Source organism: Oncorhynchus mykiss, chromosome 21 (assembly GCF_057628025.1).
Source record: "Oncorhynchus mykiss isolate SJ-2025 chromosome 21, ASM5762802v1, whole genome shotgun sequence".
NCBI classification, from domain to species: Eukaryota; Metazoa; Chordata; class Actinopteri; order Salmoniformes; family Salmonidae; genus Oncorhynchus; species Oncorhynchus mykiss.
Window position 1 is genome coordinate 46,172,501 of NC_143042.1, and position 24,603 is coordinate 46,197,103.

Genomic DNA, 24,603 nt, shown 5'->3' on the forward strand with positions numbered 1-24,603 from the left:
AAAATATCTGTATCTCTCGCTCTCTCTCTCTGTTCCTCTCTCTGTCTCTCTCTCTCCCTGTTTCTCTCTCTCTGTCTCTCTCTGTGTCTCTCTCTCTGTCTCTCTCTCTGTTTCTCTCTCTCTGCCCCTCTCTCTCTGTTTCTCTCTCTGTTTCTCTCTCTGTTTCTCTCTGTCTCTCTGTCTCTCTCTCTGTCTCTCTCTGTCTCTCTCTCTCTGTCTCTGTTTCTCTCTCTGTCTCTCACTGTTTCTCTCTCTGTTTCTCTCTATATTTCTCTCTGTTTCTCTCTGTCTCGCTCTCTGTTTCTCTCTATATTTCTCTCTGTTTCTCTCTGTCTCGCCCTTTGTTTATCTCTCTGTTTCTCTTTCTGTTTCTCTCTCTCTGTTTCTCTCTATATTTCTCTCTGTTTCTCTCTGTCTCGCTCTTTGTTTCTCTCTCTGTTTCTCTTTCTGTTTCTCTCTGTTTCTCTCTATATTTCTCTCTGTTTCTCTCTGTCTCGCTCTCTGTTTCTCTCTCTGTTTCTCTTTCTGTTTCTTTCTGTTTCTCTCTATATCTCTCTCTCTGTTTCTCTCTCTGTTTCTCTCTCTCTCTGTTTATCTCTCTCTCTCTCTCTCTCTCTGTATCTCTCTCTGTTTCTCTTTCTGTTTCTCTCTGTTCTCTTTCTCTGTTTATCTCTGGCTCCCTCTCTTTGTTTCTCTCTCTCTGTTTCTCTCTCTTTCTCTTTCTGTTTCTCTCTGTCTCTCGCTCTCTGTGTCTCTCTCTTTGTTTCTCTCTCTCTGTTTCTCTCTTTCTCTTTCTGTTTCTCTCTGTGTCTATCTGTCTCTCTCTCTCTGTTTCTCTCTCTGTTTCTCTATTTCTCTCTATATTTCTTTCTCTGTTTTTTTCTCTATTTCTCTCTATATTTCTCTCTCTGTTTCTCTCTATATTTCTCTCTCTGTTTCTCTCTGTTTTTTTCCCTATTTCTCTCCATATTTCTCTCTCTGTTTCTCTCTGTTTTTTTCTCTATTTCTCTCTATATTTCTCTCTCTGTTTCTCTCTCTGCTACTCTCTCTATTTCTCTCTCTGTTTCTCTCTCTGTTTCTCTCTCTATTTCTCTCTCTTTATTTCTGTCTTGCTCTCTAATCCCCCTCTTTTTCTCTCTCGCTGAGTGATATTCTGTGCATGGGTTTTCTCCCATTGAACATCAAAAGAACAGAGGACTCATCCACACAGAAGAGAAAAGAGAGCTTGCGAGGGAGTGAAAGAAAGAAAGAAAGAAAGAAAGAAAGAAAGAAAGAAAGAAAGAAAGAAAGAAAGAAAGAAAGAGGGAGAGAGAAAGAAAGAGAGAGAGTTTTTTTGCATAACAGAAGCAGGCTGGCACTGCAAGTCTGAGAAAGTTTTAATTGGCGGAGTTAGGGCCTTACCCCTGATACAGATAGCCCTAGGTAGGTGCCGAACATGCTGCTTCCCTCTTTCCTACTGTTCTCCCCTTATTCTTCATGTAGGCTTCACTACTTCCCCCTTCTCTCCATCCTCTTCCTTTTCATTGTTTCTATATGTTTTCTTCCTCTTATTCTCTGTCCCCTCTCTCTCCTCCTTTCTTCCCCTCTGCAGTCTTGATAAGACACCACGTCATTCAGTTCCACTTCCTCTGTCCACGTCTTATGTGTCTGCAGAAAATCTATAGAAACAGATGACAATACAGGACTATCCAACCTAAGTATAGTTTCAGGAAGTATTCATTTCTTCACACCATAGCAACATACACGACATGACCAAAAGTATGTGGACACCTGCTCACCGAACATCCCATCCTTTGCTGTTTTAACAGCCTCCACTCTTCTGGGAAGGCTTTCCACTAGATGTTGGAGCATTGCCGCTGGTACTTGCTTCCATTCAGCCACCATAGCATTAGTGAGGTCGGGCCCTGATGTTGGGCGATTAGGCCTGGCTCGTCGACGGCATTCCAATTCATCCCTAAGGTGTTTGAAGGGGTTAAGGCCAGGGCTCTGTGCAGGCCAGTGAAGTTCTTCCATTCATTTGAAGGGGTGTCCACATACTTTTGCATATATAGTGTATTTCACCAACATAGGCAAAAATGATCATATCCTACTGAACATGTTCAAGTAGTCCCTCCTTGTTTCAGTCGGTTTTCTTCTGTTTTATGCTAATAACTACAATATTTTGCACCTAGCTTCAGACATCTGGTCAGAAAGCTATTTCCTGGACAGCCTGGCAAACGGGGGTCCTTCAAAGGTGTCTTTGGTTGGCAACCCTGTCGCCATAGTAACCACCTGCTGGGCTGTGTGATGAAAGCCCTTGTCGTTTTAATAGGAAGTGATCAACCTGCCAATGTGACTCCAACTGGATGCCGCCTGGGAGACGCCCCCTACCAAGCATCAATATTTCCTGAGCAACAAGCTGTGTCAGATTTGGCTTCAGGAGAACAAACGTCTTGCCCTTTCTTTGAGGACACAACATCGCTCAGTGATTAGCTTCCGTTCGGAACCCAGGTGAGCTATTGACAGAATTGAGTTCATTGAACTGCAGTGGCTGATGTGACTACTCGGTTTGCTTTCTTTGTCCTTCACCAAAACACTCCACCCACTCACTATCTATCATGATACCAGTATACGGGTGGGGAATTCACTTTTTGGTCCACCAGCCACTGTGGCAGGTAAATGAAAATAACTACCAGCCACTCAGATTTTTTACCAGAGCAACATTTCATTTGCCATAATTACACACAAAAAATCACTAAACGGATGAGTATGCTTTGTAATGTTTCTAAAACAGGAAATGTTTTATTAGTAAGAATTTATTTGGTATTTTGCTACATTTCAGAGTTGCTTTATAAATGTATTTCAAATACAAATAAACAGGTGTACAACTGAACATCGAGAATCAACAAAGCGCCCTGCCACAAAATGCTGTACAGCTTATTTAGGATTATAGTTCTACGCTGATATTTCTTACAAGGAGTACATGTGCACCTAAGTTGAAATTCAGGAGCACACAGTCAAGCACAATGTACACTCAAATATTTGAGTCATTATAGGTGAGACAAAAATGTTCAGCTGACTCTTTTGTCACACCCTGATCTGTTTCACCTGTCTTCCTGTCTTTGTGATTGTCTCCACTCCCCTCCAGGTGTAGCCCATCCTCCTCATTATCCCCCGTGTATTTATACCTGTGTTCTCTGTTTGTCTGTTGCCAGATTGTCTTGTTTGTTCAAGTCAACCAGCGGTTTGTGTTTCAGCTCCTGCTTTTTCCAGTCTCTTTTTCCTCGCACTTCTGGTTTTGACTCTTGCCTGTTCTGACTCCGAGCCCACCTGACCACTCTTCCTGCCCCTGCCCCTGAGCCTGCCTGCCGACTTGTACCTTTGCCCCCATCTGGATTACCGACCTCTGCCTTACTCTGAGCCTACCTGCCGTCCAGTACCGTTGCCACACCTCTGGTTTACTGACCCCTGCCTGCCTTGACCTGTCTACTGCCTGCCCCTGTTGGAATATTAAACTATTGTTTATTTGACGTGGCCTGCATCTGGGTCTTACCTTCATACCTGATAGTACGACCTGGCCATGACTGACCCAGCAGACCCATTGGTAGGCACGAGGAACTGCTTCGTGGGCTAATGGAGGGGGTCCAAACACTGGCTGAGCGCCATTACCGGGCGTTGGACATACTGCTGGAGCAATTCCGCGGGTCGTCTGGGGGGCAGCTTGCCACGGTGGTAACCCCACCACCCCTCAGCAACTCGGCGGGTAGCAGCGCTGCCCCACCGGCCATTCCACCTTCCCGGGAGCCCTGGTTACATGTGGCTGGTGTTAACTTTCCACCCTGACCACCACTGGTATACTTTGGCAGCCCAATGGTCTCTCTATCTCACTCTGCCTCTCATATACACTGAGAGAAGCGTCAGTCAGTTAGGCAGGCCCAGGTAATAATATTGGGGGTTATGAGGAAGAAAATGGAGTGTATTTACTGGGCTTGTTGGCTCCTCTGCCCCGGGTCTGGGTCCTGCTCTATTGGGTAATATTCTGGGTCACATGATAGGCCCGAGCCATGGCCTGTTCACCCCTATATCATCTGGAAGGCAAAGTCTATGCAAACGCTTCAAAGCTGGGACCGAGATACTGATAAACAGCTGACGCTTCAGCTCTACTGCATCCGCATGCTCAGTCCAACGAATCACAAGCAGGAGGCCTAGCAACTGTCTGCTGGCCAGTGTTCAGCAGAGTCCAGAGCATAGAGAGTGTTGGTTGGTTAGATGGTGGCAAAGTTCCCGGGTTGATTGTCACAATTGCCTCAAGAAATGTTCCTGACTGCACCGACTGTGAGGCAAGTCTCTCTGGCTAACAACATCTGCTGAATGGCTATTCAGATCATGTAATAAAGTCAGCCTCAGCATACAATGCCACATTACAGACACAATAGTAGCATTTACCACCATCTGTCCTTTCCTAGTCCTGCAATTGCCCATGAGGGAAGGTTTTTAAACAGCGGCTTTCAGAGAGAGAACATTGTTCGTCAGCCCCTCCGTTGGTTAATAACCACTGGACTGATAGCTCGCCCTGGATATGGTCTCTGTCCCTTAGTCCTTCCATTCAACAAAAGCCATCCCGCTAAACAACCATCAATAGCCTCAAAGGTTGCTGCATTGGTGGCTAATGAAAAAAATCACATATTAGCTGATGTCTGTGTTGTCTGATTACACTCCTGCAAACAAGGCCGCGCTGCATAATAACAGTGATTCGAACCAAAGTGCTCACTCGCTCCCCCTCCCCCCACAAGCCATACTCTCTTGAGCTGCATTCAAGCCATGGAACTCTGATGGACAGAATTAACGTTTGCCACTTCCGACACCCCTGCCTGGCCTCTACATCTCCTCCCCCCTGTCTCTCTGCTCTTATCTCAGTAGGCGGCTGGTCACTTGGCCTTTCGGGCTCCAATGCAGACGCTACCGTTGACCTTCCAAGACGCAAGAGACAATTGCTCAGTCTCCACCTGTAACCAGAGATTAATGTCTCTAGTCAGGTATCCAATCCAAGAGGTCCTCTATTTCAGATCAGTCTCTGGTGTCTACTGCATTTTCTTCAGACTAAAGAGTGGGTTTGGTCTGCGGTGATGCTTAGCAAGGGACATTGCAAGTATTATGTCTAGCTACAACCCTTTTTTGCTTCCTTATTAAGTGGAAGTGTCTTCACACGGGAGTGCCTTGTGCAAATATGAGTAAAAGATAATCAAACATAACCTGCGTAGCTGTAACCAATATATTAAACGGTGCTGAAGGATTTAATACCTGGGCAAATAACGTTCTGCTGTGGAAAGAGCAAGGTGGATGTATATTCCCCTGCCAATCATTTCTCAATGCCGAGCACTACTTTCTTGAGATTGAAAGTCACCTTGCCAGATACTCTGGTTGCTAGGGCCATTCACCCCTTTTCAGCTCCCTCCCCCGCCTACTTCACATTGCTTCCTTATGATGAATTTCCTGTTTCCACTCCTCCAAAAAAAATTGAGCTTAGGAGAGCAGTCCTTGACAAAAATATGGCAATTTAAGATGTGCTGCACGGTTCCGTAATGGGTTTGGCAACAGATCTCCGTCACACACCAAAACATTTAAGTAGGCATACACACACACACAACTATTGTACAGACAGCTCAGTTTTCAAGTTACTTTTCAACACTCTTTTACTTTTCAGACTTTTTATTTCTCCCCTCCTCCTGACTTCCCCCTCCATCTGTCTTCCCCCTCCATTTCACCCCTCCTCCTGTCTCCCCCTCCATCTCTCCCCCTCCTCCTGTCTCCCTTTCCATTTCTTCCCCTCCTCCTGTCTCCCCCTCCATCTCTCCACCTCCTTCTGTCTCCCCCTCCATTTCTTCCCCTCCTCCTGTCTCCCCCTCCATTTCTTCCCCTCCTCCTGTCTTCCCCCTCCATCTCTCCCCCTCCTCCTGTCTTCCCCCTCCATCTCTCCACCTCCTCCTGTCTCCCCCTCCATCTCTCCACCTCCTCCTGTCTCCCCCTCCATCTCTCCACCTCCTTCTGTCTCCCCCTCCATTTCTTCCCCTCCTCCTGTCTTCCCCCTCCATCTCTCCACCTCCTCCTGTCTCCCCCTCCATCTCTCCACCTCCTGCTGTCTCCCCCTCCATCTCTCCCCCTCCTCCTGTCTTCCCCCTCCATCTCTTCCCCTCCTCCGGTCTTCCCCCTCCATCTCTCAACCTCCTCCTGTCTCCCCCTCCATCTCTCCACCTCCTCCTGTCTCCCCCCTCCATCTCTCCACCTCCTGCTGTCTCCCCCTCCATCTCTTCCCCTCCTCCTGTCTTCCCCCTCCATCTCTCCACCTCCTGCTGTCTCCCCCTCCATCTCTCCACCTCCTCCTGTCTTCCCCCTCCATTTCTTCCCCTCCTCCTGTCTTCCCCCTCCATCTCTCCACCTCCTCCTGTCTCCCCTCTCCATCTCTCCCCTCCTCCTGTCTCCCTCTCCTTCTCTTCCCCTCCTCCTGTCTTCCCCCTCCATCTCTCCCCCTCCATTTCTTCCCCTCCTCCTGTCTTCCCCCTCCAACCTCCTGTCTCCCTCCTCCTGTCTGCCCCTCCATCTCTCCCCCTCCTTCTGTCTCTCTGCAGAAATTCAGCCCAGCAGAGGGCTGTGCGTACTACAGGGTTGTCATTTACTTGGCCCCCACAGACCCCAGAATGTTGGCTTTGTATCTAATGTTTAACAGCATGGCCACGTAACAGCGTGGCCCCGGTCACTTGACAGGCCCGCTAGGCAGAGCAATCAATGACACCACTGCCTGCGTCGTCGTCAGCCCATCGCCGTACCTTCGACATGTCAGAGTTGATATCCTTCTGGCAGCTTCCCTCCACAGGGACGGCCTGTCACAGTGTCACCGCTGGCATTTCTCCCCATAAAACCCCAGCCAGACCACCATCACATCACAAAGGGCCCAAGTGTGATTAAGATCACACACGACATGCCAAACCCCCTAAAAGCCAGCTCCGCCAATGACATTTGACATTCTTATTCCTTCCTCACTGTGAAAAAAAATAATGAATCGGCGTTGAAGGTTAAGAGCGAGACACTTTATCCAATGGAATGTCAGTGTTGTTATCTGATGGTGTGGGGTTGACAGGTAATTACCACCCATGCTGGGTGGGAGATGGACTGGGACAGGTGGGAGTCAGGGCCTCATACAATGGTAATTAACCACCATACCGGACGGACGGATGGACAGTCGTAGGGCAGACCCAGTCACCGGACAGGTGGGCGGACAGTCGTAGGGCAGACCCAGTCACCAAACAGACGGGCGGACAGTCGTAGGGCAGACCCAGTCACCGGACAGGTGGGCGGACAGTCGTAGGGCAGACCCAGTCACCGGACAGACGAGCGGACAGTTGTAGGGCAGACCCAGTCACCAAACAGACGGGCGGACAGTCGTAGGGCAGACCCAGTCACCGGACAGGTGGGCGGACAGTCGTAGGGCAGACCCAGTCACCAAACAGACGGGCGGACAGTCGTAGGGCAGACCCAGTCACCAAACAGACGGGCGGACAGTCGTAGGGCAGACCCAGTCACCGGACAGGTGGGCGGACAGTCGTAGGGCAGACCCAGTCACCAAACAGACGGGCGGACAGTCGTAGGGCAGACCCAGTCACCGGACAGGTGGGCGGACAGTCGTAGGGCAGACCCAGTCACCAAACAGACGGGCGGACAGTCGTAGGGCAGACCCAGTCACCGGACAGGTGGGCGGACAGTCGTAGGGCAGACCCAGTCACCGGACAGACGAGCGGACAGTCGTAGTGCAGACCCAGTCACCAAACAGACGGGCGGACAGTCGTAGGGCAGACCCAGTCACCAAACAGACGGGCGGACAGTCGTAGGGCAGACCCAGTCACCAAACAGACGGGCGGACAGTCGTAGGGCAGACCCAGTCACCAAACAGACGGGCGGACAGTCGTAGGGCAGACCCAGTCACCAAACAGACGGGCGGACAGTCGTAGGGCAGACCCAGTCACCAAACAGACGGGCGGACAGTCGTAGGGCAGACCCAGTCACCGGACAGGCGGGCGGACAGTCGTAGGGCAGACCCAGTCACCGGATGGACTGATAGACTGTCATAGGGCAGACCCAGTCACCAAACAGACGGGCGGACAGTCGTAGGGCAGACCCAGTCACCGGACAGGTGGGCGGACAGTCGTAGGGCAGACCCAGTCACCGGACAGACGAGCGGACAGTCGTAGGGCAGACCCAGTCACCAAACAGACGGGCGGACAGTCGTAGGGCAGACCCAGTCACCAAACAGACGAGCGGACAGTCGTAGGGCAGACCCAGTCACCAAACAGACGGGCGGACAGTCGTAGGGCAGACCCAGTCACCAAACAGACGGGCGGACAGTCGTAGGGCAGACCCAGTCACCAAACAGACGGGCGGACAGTCGTAGGGCAGACCCAGTCACCAAACAGACGGGCGGACAGTCGTAGGGCAGACCCAGTCACCGGACAGGTGGGCGGACAGTCGTAGGGCAGACCCAGTCACCAGACAGGCGGGCGGACAGTCGTAGGGCAGACCCAGTCACCGGATGGACTGATAGACTGTCGTAGGGCAGACCCAGTCACCAGACAGACGGGCGGACAGTCGTAGGGCAGACCCAGTCACCGGATGGACTGATAGACTGTCGTAGGGCAGACCCAGTCACCAGACAGACGGGCGGACAGTCGTAGGGCAGACCCAGTCACCGGATGGACTGATAGACTGTCGTAGGGCAGACCCAGTCACGAAGACTAATTGATACAGGGAACCATACGAGAGAAAGGGAGAGGGAGAAGAGAAGAACGGAAACCTTTTTTTATTTTCTCCACAGCCTCCCCTGCCTGTGTACCGGCAGCCCACGTATCAGACATTAATCAAAGAGGAAAAGGAATTGTTTTCCCTCCGCGGCGTGGCGCAAAAAATAAAACATCTGCGTCTGGGAGAAGGGAGAGGTAATGTTGCGTGACACTTCATATCGCCGAGTTAGAGGTCACCTCTCGGTGGCGAAGACAGAGAGAAATCACAGTGCCTTCTCTCCCCTGCATCTCTCCGCTCCCCTCCGTTCTTCTTCTCCATCTACCTGGCCTCCTGCGACACATAGAATCACGGGGCCCTCAAACACAAACCCACAGACTCCCAGCACATAGTATGCCAACATTATCAGGGAAAGCTAAATGTAAATCTAATGAACATGCTAATGTACACATGAAGATACATACTGTACATTAGCTATACATTAGTTATGTGACCTGGAACTTCAATTAGAAGCGGAGGAAGCACTTCTATGTCCGCATTACCATTGCAGATGTTCGTCCAGACGACCGCTTGTGGACAGTGCTAATTCCCAGCATGCCAGAGTGTAATTATAATTGGCGCTGAGCTTTGACAGAGCATAACCAACGGTTGGGAGTAAAATGACACCATGTAATTAATGTGACTGGTGGGAAATTCTGATAAACTCTAGTCCTTTCATTTGGGGCAGGTGTATAATTTTCAAATGGGATAAACGCATGCAATCTTTCAACATTTAACATGGGAAATGGGTTTGGCAGGAAGGGAACGCAACTCAAATCAAATTGCACTTAGGAAGTCATTTGAAAAGTGCACGTGAATACCGGGGTTGTGTGGCACTTATGTCTCTTATGATTGTTAAAATGGAGCCAATCACTGAGCAGCATGCGTTTGGAGTCTGATCTATGCTTTTCAGCTTGTCTGAGTACTCAGCAGTCTATTGTCAATTCATTTTTTAAATCAATTTTACCTATAACCGGAGCTAAAAATGGCTACAAATGTTCATGCCAATACAGTCAGAAGCAATTCTCTGATTGGATCAGTATAGTCACGCTAAATTATTCTGGTTTCAAGGGGCCAATCAGCTCACAGTAGCCAGAAACAAAAGTTTTGATTGCAAGGTTTGTATCACCAAATTGGATGAGTACAGTTATACAGACTTTTCATAAGAGGACTCACTTGTTTTCAAGAGTTCCTCATTTTGTTCAGCAACGGAAATTCAATTATGAGCTCTACAGTTGCACAACAGTGGCCTTACAACAACATGGATAGGATTGACTCTTGACACGTATAAGACTGCGAGCCAATCATGACTGGCTAAACTGTAGTACTGCAGTAGTACCCTTTAATCCCTTAAGTGTTGCCTGTGCACCATCATCTCTACACCTGTGAGTGTAGTATGATAGATAGCTGGCGGACTGGGAACTTCCCTGCCTGAGATACTACAGCGAAGGTGGGGGAGAAACTGACACAGCAAGACGGATGACTGACAGATAAGGAACGCATTTCCTCCAGGGGGGGAGTTGAGACGGGGAGCTGATGACCCCCCCCCCCCCCCCAATGGAAACCATGGTTCCCAAGAGGGGCCACAAGTCACCCAAACTATCAACTCCCTTACTCGCTCGCTCTCACGCTCCTCTCTTCACCAACCCCACTCTAAAAGAAGAATGGGTGGTAAAAACCGAGCACCACAACAAGGGGGAGATGTTAATCAAGAGGAAGACGAGGTAAAGTGCCGCAGGAAGCACCGATAAGGGCTAAAACGGGCAATAAATCATGGCTGCTGAGTGTCATCGGCCCCCAGACGGGGCCATGTTTCAAGGAGCCAGACAGAGGGGTAGACGTCGGCTGACAGCGCCTGAGAAATCAAGCCCAGATGGAAGCTGTTTGTTTGGGTAGTAATTAGCTGTTACGCTAGTCGCTAGCAATCCATCTCACCTGAGCTAGAAACGTAAAGGGGCAAAGCCATTCTGAAGGACTTCGGGTTTACTTATTCCTCAGACCTCCTTACCTTTCCCAGAGTACATCTTGCTCCAATAAGATATGCGTGTTAAAAGACAATTGTGAAGTACTGCATCAATCGTATCGCCAAAGAACAAGAGACTATTGATTCCCATTGTTCTAGGAGCCAATTCTGGATAAGGTGGAGATAACATCATCACATCTAGACAGCAGGATCATCAGAGTTCACTGTGTTGGCCACTCGTCACCACGGCTCGATGAATATACAACAGCAATGTGCTGTGCTACTGTGGGCGGCCCCAAGCTTTTCTAAGACACCACATACAAGTTTAATAGAAAAATGCTTAGAGAGGCCCAAATTACTGAATCACATTAAATGTGAATTTCCCAGTATTTAGAGAAAATGTTAGATGCCCGTTTCAATTTGGGCAATGGGGGGGGATCGAGGGAGAGAGAGAATACTCAGAGAAGGGAGAGAAAATAGGTATTTAGACCTCGAGCATAAACAAGCATTGACAAGTCAAGTTTGTTCATTTGCATCCTAATGATCAGTGAAGCCAGCTAGGAGGATACTGTGAGCCTCAAATGTCTGCTTCCTGATTTACTGCCACTCTGAGCCGCTTATCCCGCCAACAGACTTTGCCCATTGGCTGTCAATTCTCTTCACCCAATAAGAGCACAGTAGTAGCAAAGAGGAGGAAGAGTAGGAGGATGAGGGCGTAAGCTTTGGAGAGGGAAGACGGAGCGATTTGCTTTACATACAGGCCGTTTGATAAGCCTTTTCTTCTCCGTCTCCCCCCGCTTAGATCAAGCAGACGTAACGGTTATCGTCCCAGACAGATTAAAGACACGTCTCCTTTCGTAAGTATAGGAAGACGCCAGGGAACCAATCTATGTTATAGCCTCCCAAGTTATCGCTATCACGAGTGAATGTTGACCTGCTCGTGCCACACTACGTCTCTATTATAATCCTATGAGCACAGGTATATTGTATATCTGGTTGTGTTAAAAGCCTTAGCATCACATGTCGATACACGGTCTACACCCACGGCTGTGTTAACAGTCAGTGTGTGTTAGCGGTCAGTGTATGCTTTGAAAAAAATATTGAACCATTATTTAACTAGACAAGCCAGTAAAGGACAAATTCGTATTTACAATTACGGCCTACCCCGGCCAAACCCTAACGCAGACAAGACTGAGATAATTGTGGGCCACCCTATATGACTCCTGATCACGGCCTGTTGTGATACAGCCTGGAATTAAACCAGGGCCTGTAGTGACACCTCTTGCACTGAGATGCAGTCCCTTAGACCACTGCGCCACTCGGGAGCGTTTAATATGTAGTCCACCGATAGGTATCAGATATTAAACTGATAAGAAGATACGACACTCGATCTTTGCCAAAAGGCAGAGCAGCGATCTAATGCTACATTTTCAAATTGAGATGGAGATATCTCCAAGATGGCTACATGGTCAATTATTTATGCATTATTTAGGTGTGCTCCATGGGTGAATACCATTTCCATAGCTAGGGCTTTAGTCTAGCACCTTTCAGAAAGGGAGAAAATCCAAGCACTCCTCCCAGGTGACGCGGTGGAGTGGAACTCTGAAGGAAGAGGCTGAGGCATTGTGGCCTAGAACAGTGGGTCCAAGTGGGGCTTCAGCGCTCAGAGCAGGGTCCTATGGATCCCAGGGAGTGGGTCATAGATCAGGGTTTCCCAAACTCGATCCCAAGCCCCCCACCCGGTACACGTTTTGGTCTTTCCCTAGCACGACACAACTGATTCATATAACCAACTCATCACCAACCTTTGATTATTTGAACCAAAATGGGTGCCCCGGGGCCGAGTTTGGGAAACACCGTGTTAGAGGATGAGCTAGACAGGCCTCAAACGCACTATACTGCCGATTTCATCTTTCTCTCTGCATCCCTCTCCCTCCCTCCCTCTCTTCCTCCCTCCTTCCCCACCTCCTACTGTGCATGTCTCTCTCCTTCCTCCGCTGCCTCAATTAATCTGCCCCCCCCCCTTCTCCTCCTCCTCTTTGTCCCTTCCTCCCTCTGATTTAAGCCCAGTGTGCTGTTCTGAGCAGATGACTTGCTGGCACGTTAGTGGCAGGGGGCAGCAGCGAATGGGGAGGGTTTTCAGTGTGATGGATTCAGAGAGTGTCTGTCAGTCATCAGAGCCCTGACACAGATGTCTCAGACGAAGGAGCCAACTTCTGATGGTTTTCTTTCCACATCCCCTGTTCGGCTACGAAATTTGTTTGTGTTTGTGTGTGCGTGTGTCTCATAGACTTGCGTGTGTGTGTGTGTGACTTTGCGTGGGCGAGGCAGCAGGGGATATAGTCTGTCTACTTCTTAGATGGCTCCATTTTCTAGGTTACATGTCTCTCTGTGGGGTTGTTTCACAGACAACTGCAGAAGGGAAATGTTGGCTAGTTGTGGCACACCAACATCAGTAGTCATATGCACTATATAGACTATATACTGTACCTATACCACATACATACAGTAATATAATTGAACTGAGAAACCTGATTCACATAAAGAATAAGATCAAAATTCCAATATCCTATCCAGCGCCATCGAGACTTACATTCCTAATAGCCTGGAGGAACTAACCCAGGTGGAAATCGCTATCGGCATCCCATTCCATCCCTTGTGCACACAGTCAGTGAAATCTAGCGTAACTTAATAATATTACAACATCGAAAATACATGGATGTAATTTCCCAATGAATTGTGGGATGATGAGAAATAGTGTCTGAGTATGGGAGTAGTTAAACAACAAGCCCCAATGTTTCACATGTCACCAGGCAACTTTTCAACAAGCAAAGTGTCACCTGGTCACGTCGTCACGGTGACGTGTTTTCCAATCTCTTCTAAACTTGATTGCTGACATGCACAACATTTTGGGACTGTAGACAAATGAGAAAAAAGAAAGAATAAAAGATAGTTTTTGCGTGGCGTTTTCCTTTAACGACCCAGATGAAGAGGGACAGGACAGAGAAGGAGGAGGAGCATCACTCAGGTAACACGACACCTGTTAGGAGATGCAAAGCAGAGACAACAAAGCCTCGCCCAGAAACACTGCTGCCTGGCAAAGCAGGAGGGCTAATGAACCAAGCAAGCTAACAATCATTTCTTACCAAGCTTCACCAGCAAATACTCTATATCGACTACTGCGTCTATATCGACTATCACTCACTATTACTGTACAACAGCTGACACTACTACTAGTAAGACCAATTAAAAATGACTATCTGTATGTGTACTTTGTCATAGAGTTAAGATGAGATAAAACCCACTGATTACGTATTTGGACACCAGAATAAAAGACACATCATGCAGCAGCATCTCGCCATTAGTATTTCGTACAACTCTTTCTTTCGTCAGGCACTCTCTCCCTCGTTCTTTTTCTGCTTTGGAATGTGTCAGCCCATCCCCATAGGAATAACCAATCACATTATCCAGAGTTCAAAAAACAGCACCTCAAAGTCCGCCTCATCACCTGAACAGTGACATTTTGGACCGATTTCCTGTCTGTCTGAGCTTGTTTTGCCTGCGAACTCGTCGGCTGGATTCCTAAAAAGCTACTCCCCTGTGGGAAGTTGATAAATATAACCACAGCTAAGCCAAACAATGAATCAACAACACAACAACAACAGGGATTTTGACTTTTTTTTTCTCACCAGAAAAGCTTAAAAAAAACGAGAAACAAACTGTGATCTAAAGGACCGAGAGGAAAGAAAGACAATGGGGAAGTAAGAACAGTAGCAGTAGCTGATGAAGTGCCAGCTCCTAAACCCTACAGCCTTGGGGAAAGGGGGGAACCTTTTTCAAAGCAGCAGCCATACATAATACAAGCCACTTTGTTTATTAATGGAGAGGGGTCCAGCAGAGACACAAATCCTCAGAGCCAGGCCCGAGCCGCGGCAGCTTTAATATCTAGCCGGATGCTCATTACATCACTGCGCCCTCTGAAGATCCGGCCATCGCTTTTCAATGCCGAAGCACCCGGCCCGGCGTGCTACAATAGAGAGGCAGCGCTGTGCTCGCTCTTCTCTCGCTCTGCCACCTCCCTGCACTTGGCGGTGCTGCTTTCAAGTTCCTCGCCGGGACTGCTGGGAACGGGATGAGAGGAGGACCTCACACTACAAGGCCACCATGTCCTCCACCTCCACCACTTAAAATGAGTCCCCACAGAAATACATGCATGGTGACTACGTGGGCAGTTCGCCATTGGGGAATCTACGGAGAAGACACTTTCTAGGAGGGCAGCCATTTTGACACAGCCATCCCTTCGCCATGGTGCTTTATGGAGGAAGCGTGGTACCATTATGGTCACTATATGAATAATGCACATGGTGTAATATGTAACATTGAATCCATCCACCATTACATAAAAGACCATTCTATTTGTCGTCATGGTCAACTGTCATAGAAGACCATTCTATTTGTCATCATGGTCAACTGTCATAGAAGACCATTCTATTTGTCATCATGGTCAACTGTCATAGAAGACCATTCTATTTGTCATCATGGTCAACTGTCATAGAAGACCATTCTATTTGTCATCATGGTCAACTGTCATAGAAGACCATTCTATTTGTCATCATGGTCAACTGTCATAGAAGACCATTCTATTTGTCATCATGGTCAACTGTCATAGAAGACCATTCTATTTGTCGTCATGGTCAACTGTCATAGAAGACCATTCTATTTGTCGTCATGGTCAACTGTCATAGAAGACCATTCTATTTGTCGTCATGGTCAACTGTCATAGAAGACCATTCTATTTGTCATCATGGCCAACTGTCATAGAAGACCATTCTATTTGTCATCATGGTCAACTGTCATAGAAGACCATTATGTTTGTCATCATGGCCAACTGTCATAGAAGACCATTCTATTTGTCATCGTGGTCAACTGTCATAGAAGACCATTCTATTTGTCATCATGGTCAACTGTCATAGAAAACATTGTATATGTACATTTGCATGTAGTGCGTGTCAAAATCACCTCTTCCTTCCGTCTGAAACGAGAAAACGAGGAGGCTGGCATTTGGGGAACCACCAAATCACCCAAAGACTAATGTACCAGTTGGGGAACCACCAAATCACCCAAAGACTGATGTACCAGTTGGGGAACCACCAAATCACCCAAAGACTGATGTACCAGTTGGGGAACCACCAAATCACCCAAAGACTGATGTACCAGTTGGGGAACCACCAAATCACCCAAAGACTGATGTACCAGTTGGGGAACCACCAAAACACCCAAAGACTGATGTACCAGTTGGGGAACCACCAAATCACCCAAAGACTGATGTACCAGGTGCAAAGAATAACAATCTGAAAGTTATTTCCATTCTGTGGTGCCGCAGCGTGACATGATGAGCAGCCAGTGAACGGCGGTGGCGGCGGTGGGGCTGGTTGGGCAGAGCATTGATCAAAACTTTCTCTGAGAGGATCCTTAGCACCTCTACACAGCACCTCCGCTGGGCAAAGTGCTTTCTCTCTGCCTCTGCCTCTTTCACTCACTCCCTGGTTTTAATAGAAAAGCTATGAATGGGGACACCTGGCAGCAGAAATCTCTGGTCCCAGTGGGGATGTATGACACCTTATTTCCTGTCAGGCCTAATGTGAAAGAAAGAAAGACAGGGGAAATCAATTCAAACAGAGGAGCTGGCTAGGTAGATGGCTACGGGGTAGAAAGAGCTGCTTGGGTTGCTGATGAATGTCAGCCACCGCAGACGTTCATATGGTCTCATAACGAGGCTCGTGGAACCAATCAGCAGATATTCCCGTTAGGAAGATGATGTTGATGTTACTGTCATTCCAGGTTGCATCTATTTTTATTTATTTTATTTATTTCACATGTATTTAACCAGGTAGGAAAGTTGAGAACAAGTTCTCATTTGCAACTGCGATCTGGCCAAGATAAAGCGTAGCAGTTCGACACAATACAACAACACAGAGTTACACATAGAATAAACAAACATACAGTCAATAACACAATACAACAAAAGAAAACAAAAAGTCTATATACAGTGAGTGCAAATGAGGTAAGTTAAGGAAATAAATAGGCCATGGTGGTGAAGTAATTACAATATAGCAATTAAACACTGGAGTGGTAGATCGGCAGAAGATTCATGTGCAGGTAGAGATACTGGGGTGCAAAGGAGCAAAATAAATAAATAAATACCAGTATGGGGATGAGGTAGGTACTGTAGATAGATGGGCTGTTTACAGATGGGCTATGTACAGGTGCAGTGATCTGTAAGCTGCTCTGACAGCTGGTGCTTAAAGCTAGTGAGGGAGATGTGAGTCTCCAGCTTCAGAGATTTTTGCAATTCGTTCCAGTCATTGGCAGCAGAGAACTGGAAGGAAAGACGACCAAAGGAGGAATTGGCTTTGGGGGTGACCAGTGAGATATACCTGCTGGAGCGTGTGCTACGAGTGGGTGCTGCTATCTACGCTCATGCAGCGCCTGTCGGTGGTCCTGCTGGGTACCTGACCTTACCTACAAAATAGCCTTCCGTACTGCAGCAGCGAACCACAGCTAGAAGCACAGTGAACACGGACCAACTCAAACACAGCAGCCTGAGGCCTAAAGCTGACAGCTCTGGAAAACACAATCACTATGAGATACACACACATACACTCACTCACGCACACACACACGGCATGGAGGCACAAGTACAGACACGACAGCGCCGTCAGTAAGTATTCACACCCGTGACTTTGTCCACATCTTGTTGTGTTACAAAGTGGGATTAAAATAGATTTAATTGTATTTCTATTTTTTTGTCAACGATCTACACAAAATACTCTGTCGAAGTGGAAGAAGACGTTTTATTTCATTTTAATTAATGGAAAATAAAACACTCATATATCTTGATCAGATACATATTCAACCCCCTGAGTCAATACATGTTAGAATCACCTTGATTACAGCTGTCAGTCTTTCTGGGTAAGTCTCTAAGAGCTTTGCCATCCTGGATCGTACAATATTTGCCCAATATTCTTCTAACAATTCTTCAAGCTCTGTCTAGTTGGTTGTTGATCATTGCTAGACAGTCATTTTCAAGTCTTGCCATAGATTTTCAAGACGATTTAAGTCAAAACTGTAACTAGGCCACTCAGGAACCTTCAATGTTATCTTGGTGAGCAACTCCAGTGTATATTTGGCCTTGTGTTTTAGGTTATTGTCCTGCTGAAAGGTGAATTTGTTTCCCAGTGTCTGTTGGAAAGCAGACTGAACCGAGTTTTCCTCTAGGGCTTTGACTGTGCTTAGCTCTATTCCATTTATTTTTATCCTAAAAATCTCCCAAGCATACCCATAACCTGATGCGGCCACCAGCATGCTTGAAAATATGAAGAGTGGTACTCAGTGACATTTTGTGTTGGATTTTCTCCAAACATAACACTGTATTCAGGACATTTTTTTTCTTCTCAGTATTACTTTAGTGCCTTATTGCAAACAGGATATATTTTTTTGAACATATTTATTCTGTACAAGCTTCCTTCTTTTCACTGTCATTTGTTAGTAATTGTGGAGTAACTACAATGTGGACAAAGTCAAGGGGTGTCTGGTATTATTGTCATGTGATTGCTGTGTGTTAAAGTACATATACATGTCAAATGTATGTCTATGTAGCAGAAAAACTGAAAGAAAACAAAAAGATATTTGTCCTCTGAAGAGGCTGGTTCATAATAATAAATAAAAACATTATCAAAAAAGTCAAGGGGTGTGTATACTTTCTGAAGGCTGTGTATTGAGTATCTACTGCACACCATTATACTATACAGCATGCTTGTGTGTCCCGGGCGAGCGAGTGTTGACTGCGTGGATAGTGAGGGTACTCCGGAGGACCATCTGTTTTGAGAGGGCTTGAGGTAGCACACATCCCCTGGTGTACAATAGGTGTACTCATCAAGTGCTGCTTGAACACCCACTGCCTAATAACACACTCACAAAGGTCCACTTGGGGGAAAGGGCTCTAGCCAAATGGAAGGGTTTGGGTTGGGAACCGATGCAGATAACATGTTGTACTACATTCTGAAGATATTGTACGTAACACGCCAATCTGGTTGAATTGCTCCGAGTTGATGACACACGCCTGTTCACAATGCAGTGCTTGTCAGCCTTTGAAACGGTTCAGTTTGACCTGCTTGTGTTGGCCTCTTTCACAGACACACAATCGGTAAGGTGGAGAGAGAAAAAGAAGATTGCAAATGTCAAACCAACAAGCCTTATCTACAACGGCCAGGGTATCATAGGTGTCCTTTCTCCTCCTCCGCCGGTGTGTGTGTCTGATTGTCTCTGTGTGTATGCCTCAGCCCTGCAGAGCAATGGGGAGAATAGAATGAAGAATACTAATGTCTGCCTTCTGAAAGAGAGGGCCATGCCTCTGTACCTACGGGCTGAGCTCGCTGTCCCCTCCACCTGACCTCCCACCGTGGTGATTATCAAACGCCTCTCCTTCTCAATATCACCAGAAGCCGTGACAACAGGGCCAGCCGTAGGGGCCGTGGCCCAGAGTTCTCCCCCAGGACGAGTGCACAGAGCTGGAGCTGGTGTATCCGCAGTGTTGCCTGCCTGGAAGTGTTGCTGGGTAAATCAGCATGTGTGTGGCTCGCCCATAAGCAAACAGTGCTGCTAATGCTAACACTGTAGTCAAACAGCAGGCACTGCCCCAGGTATCCTCTTCACTCAAACCGCACAAAGGAGGCTATTGTATTGAGCAGGAAAGAAAGGGAGGGATGGAAGGGAGCGAGGGAGGGAGGGAGGGAGGGAGAAAGAGACGGAGTGAGGAGCGAAAGGGAGAGGCAGAGAATGGAACAAAGGGAGGAGCAAGAGAGAGAGGTGAATAAGGGAAGATGAATAGAGATGTCAAGATAATACTTATTCCACGTGTATGTCCAGTTGTACGACAGAGAAAGCGGCTGAGAGAGATGGAGAGGGAAGAGCTACGTCTAAGGGAAAGCCATGTAGACAAAGTCAGCGCGGGAGGGGTGGGGGCAGCCTCAGGGGTATGTGTGTGTTTGTGTCTGTGTGTGAATAGGGGTTGGGGGGGGGGGGCTCAGCTCCTCAGTACTTAATTCAAGGGCACCTGAAGGAGGGTTGCCATGGGGATGACGTGCCCACAGGGAGAAAAGGTGTGAGACCTCTCCATCCTCACGGCGATACACAACAACAGAGGTCACACCAGCAGAAATAAGTGGGGCGGGGAACAACTATCTTATTGTTCAAGGCTGTTGCATGACCATATTTGACCATCTCGCTCTCCCTATAATAAAGATGACACATTTTCAAGGTAAACTCTCAGAGATGTTAAAAAGGCCTATTTTCATATTGGATGTAAGGATGAACAGCCTTGAGCTAAATGGGGAAAGAAAAACGTGGGCGTTTGAATTGCTAGCAAGCTCTCCTCTGCTTTTCTTCTAGTGATTGGCCTGAAGGACTAAAGGAATGAAGGAGATGTAGCACTCTGACTGAATGAGAGGCTGCTGCATTGCCACATCTCAGATCCAAACACCTACACTGGCACACACGCACAGACACACACAATCGCGCTCACACGCCCAGCTAACAGGGACAATGGAACTAAAACGTGTTTACCCTGTGAACGTATAATTATAGGCTTGTCTAGAACGTGCATCTGGTGATTGTGTGAGGCTATACGTCACCCCCATTTCCGTTCATATGTGCACCTTTCATTTCAAATGGCTCACCCAGTTCCCTTGGTAACTCACTATGATGGAGATAGTGATGCTTCTGAACCTCCACTCAAGTCACAGGGAAGGCAAAATCCTTGGCAGAAGAGGACGGATCTACATTCTACGCTCACAGGACAGTTTATTAGGTACACCCATCTAGTACCGGGTCGGACCACCCATTTGCCTCCAAAACAGCCTGAATTCTTTGGGGCACAGGGATGTTGGTCCATGCTGATGTGATGGCATCACCCAGTTGCTGCAGATTGGGGCGGCAGGTAGCCTAGTGTTTAGATTGTTGGGCCAGTAACCCGAAATCCCTGAGCTGACAAAGTAAAAATCTGTTGTATTGCCCCTGAACAAGGCAGTTAACACACTGCTCCCCGGTAGGCCGTCATTGTAAATACACATTTCTTCTTGATCGACATGCCTAGTTAAATTAAAAAATACAAACCTTCATGCTGTTCCATCTCATCCCAAAAAAAGCTCTATTGGGTTGAGGTCTGGGGACTGACCAGGCCATTCAAGTAAATGGAAAAAAATAAATACTCACTGTCATGTTCCAGACAATGTTTTTTCACTCCTCAATTGTCCAGTGTTGGTGATTGCATGCCCACTGGAGCCGCTTCTTCTTGTTTTTAGCTGATAGGAGTGGTCTTCTGCTGCAGCAGCCCATCCGTGACAAGGATCGACAAGTTGTGCATTCCGAGATGCCGTTCTGCACATTATTTGTTGTACTGCACCATTATTTGTCTGTTTGTGGCCCGCCTGTTAGCTTGCACGATTCTTGCCCTTCTCCGTCGACCTCTGTCATCAACAATCTGTTTTCACCAACAGGACTGCCGCTGTCTCGATGTTATTTGTTTGTTGCACCATTCTCAGTAAACTCTGGACACTGTCGTGCGTGAAAAGCCCAAGAGGGCGTCCGTCTCTGAGATACTGGAACTGACGCGCCCGGCACCGATGATTATATCACACTCAAAGTCACTTAGGTCACTGGTTTTGCCCATTCTAACGTTCAGTTGATCAGTAACTTAATGCCTCGATGCCTGTCTGCATGCTTTATATAGCAACGTGACTCACCATCTGTAGGAGCGAACCATTTTCATGAACATTTTCATGTCCGGTGAGTTTATATTGTGACACACACATACAATGCAGCAATGTGTGAAGGTATGGATTACGACGCAGGGAAAATAGTCCCCCCTGCCTTGTTTGCCTTCCAAAGAGATAGGTTAGGTGTGAGTAGTGTGTGTGTGTGTGTGTGTGTGTGTGTGTGTGTGTGTGTGTGTGTGTGTGTGTGTGTGTGTGTGTGTGTGTGTGTGTGTGTGTGTGTGTGTGTGTGTGTGTGTGTTGACTGATGAGGAAGTATGAGCTTAGACATATCAACAAAGCTACAGTAGTGTCATTGGTTTGTTTACAGTATAAGTGATGAACCCAAACTTAAACGAGCTGAGGAACATCATCGGTCCATCTATATGCTGGATGATTACAGACGTGGTGTAAAGTACTTACAGTAAAAATACTTGAAAGTACTACTTTAGTAGTGTATTTGGGTATCAGAACTTTACTTTACTACATATATTTTTGACAACTTTTATTTTTTACTTCACTACGTTCCTAAAGAAAATGACGTACTTTTTACTTCATACATTTTCCCTGACAACCAAAAGTACTCAAGTCAAATGAAATGTTATTTGTCACATGCGCCAATACAACAAGGTGTTGTACTCACCTAACAGTGAAATTCTTACTTAACCAACAATGCAGTTTTAAGAAAAATACCTAAAAAAAGTAAGAAATAAAAGTAACAAATATTTCAAGAGCAGTAGTAAATTAACAATGTGGAGGCTATATACAGGGGGTTCCGGTACAGAGTCAATGTGGAGGCTATATACAGGGGGTTCCGGTACAGAGTCAATGTGGAGGCTATATACAGGGGGTTCCGGTACAGAGTTAATGTGGAGGCTATATACAGGGGGTTCCGGTACAGAGTCAATGTGGAGGCTATATACAGGGGGTACCGGTACAGAGTTAATGTGGAGGCTATATACAGGGGGTTCCGGTACAGAGTTAATGTGGAGGCTATATACAGGGGTTCCGGTACAGAGTTAATGTGGAGGCTATATACAGGGGGTTCCGGTACAGAGTTAATGTGGAGGCTATATACAGGGGGTTCCGGTACAGAGTCAATGTGGAGGCTATATACAGGGGGTTCCGGTACAGAGTTAATGTGGAGGCTATATACAGGGGGTACCGGTACAGAGTTAATGTGGAGGCTATATACAGGGGGTTCCGGTACAGAGTCAATGTGGAGGCTATATACAGGGGGTACCGGTACAGAGTCAATGTGGAGGCTATATACAGGGGGTTCCGGTACAGAGTTAATGTGGAGGCTATATACAGGGGGTTCCGGTACAGAGTCAATGTGGAGGCTATATACAGGGGGTACCGGTACAGAGTTAATGTGGAGGCTATATACGGGGGGTACCGGTACAGAGTCAATGTGGAGGCTATATACAGGGGTTCCGGTACAGAGTCAATGTGGAGGCTATATACAGGGGTTCCGGTACAGAGTCAATGTGGAGGCTATATACAGGGGGTTCCGGTACAGAGTTAATGTGGAGGCTATATACAGGGGGTTCCGGTACAGAGTCAATGTGGAGGCTATATACAGGGGGTTCCGGTACAGAGTTAATGTGGAGGCTATATACAGGGGTTCCGGTACAGAGTTAATGTGGAGGCTATATACAGGGGGTACCGGTACAGAGTCAATGTGGAGGCTATATACAGGGGGTTCCGGTACAGAGTTAATGTGGAGGCTATATACAGGGAGTACCGGTACAGAGTCAATGTGGAGGCTATATACAGGGGGTTCCGGTACAGAGTCAATGTGGAGGCTATATACAGGGGGTTCCGGTACAGAGTCAATGTGGAGGCTATATACAGGGGGTTCCGGTACAGAGTTAATGTGGAAGCTGTATACAGGGGGTTCCGGTACAGAGTCAATGTGGAGGCTATATACAGGGGGTTCCGGTACAGAGTCAATGTGGAGGCTATATACAGGGGATTCCGGTACAGAGTCAATGTGGAGGCTATATACAGGGGGTTCCGGTACAGAGTCAATGTGGAGGCTATATACAGGGGGTTCCGGTACAGAGTTAATGTGGAGGCTATATACAGGGGGTTCCGGTACAGAGTCAATGTGGAGGCTATATACAGGGGGTTCCGGTACAGAGTTAATGTGGAGGCTATATACAGGGGGTACCGGTACAGAGTTAATGTGGAGGCTATATACAGGGGTTCCGGTACAGAGTCAATGTGGAGGCTATATACAGGGGGTTCCGGTACAGAGTCAATGTGGAGGCTATATACAGGGGGTACCGGTACAGAGTCAATGTGGAGGTTATATACAGGGGGTTCCGGTACAGAGTTAATGTGGAGGCTATATACAGGGGGTTCCGGTACAGAGTTAATGTGGAGGCTATATACAGGGGGTTCCGGTACAGAGTTAATGTGGAGGCTAAATACAGGGGGTTCCGGTACAGAGTCAATGTGGAGGCTATATACAGGGGGTTCCGGTACAGAGTCAATGTGGAGGCTATATACAGGGGGTTCCGGTACAGAGTCAATGTGGAGGCTATATACAGGGGGTTCCGGTACAGAGTCAATGTGGAGGCTATATAAAGGGGGTTCCGGTACAGAGTCAATGTGGAGGCTATATACAGGGGGTTCCGGTACAGAGTCAATGTGGAGGCTATATACAGGGGGTTCCGGTACAGAGTTAATGTGGAGGCTATATACAGGGGGTACCGGTACAGAGTTAATGTGGAGGCTATATACAGGGGTTCCGGTACAGAGTCAATGTGGAGGCTATATACAGGGGGTTCCGGTACAGAGTCAATGTGGAGGCTATATACAGGGGGTACCGGTACAGAGTCAATGTGGAGGCTATATACAGGGGGTTCCGGTACAGAGTTAATGTGGAGGCTATATACAGGGGGTTCCGGTACAGAGTTAATGTGGAGGCTATATACAGGGGGTTCCGGTACAGAGTTAATGTGGAGGCTATATACAGGGGGTTCCGGTACAGAGTCAATGTGGAGGCTATATACA

General features: G+C 47.4%; 1 protein-coding gene and 1 pseudogene across 8 annotated transcripts in view; both read right to left on the minus strand.

Moving 5' to 3' along the window:
- Positions 1-24,603, minus strand: part of LOC110500696 (neurexin-2) — a 1,050,333-nt gene that overhangs the window by 260,790 nt on the left and 764,940 nt on the right. The gene's annotated exons all lie outside the window — the stretch shown is intronic.
- On the minus strand, positions 12,091-12,184 carry LOC118943018 (U2 spliceosomal RNA; annotated as a pseudogene).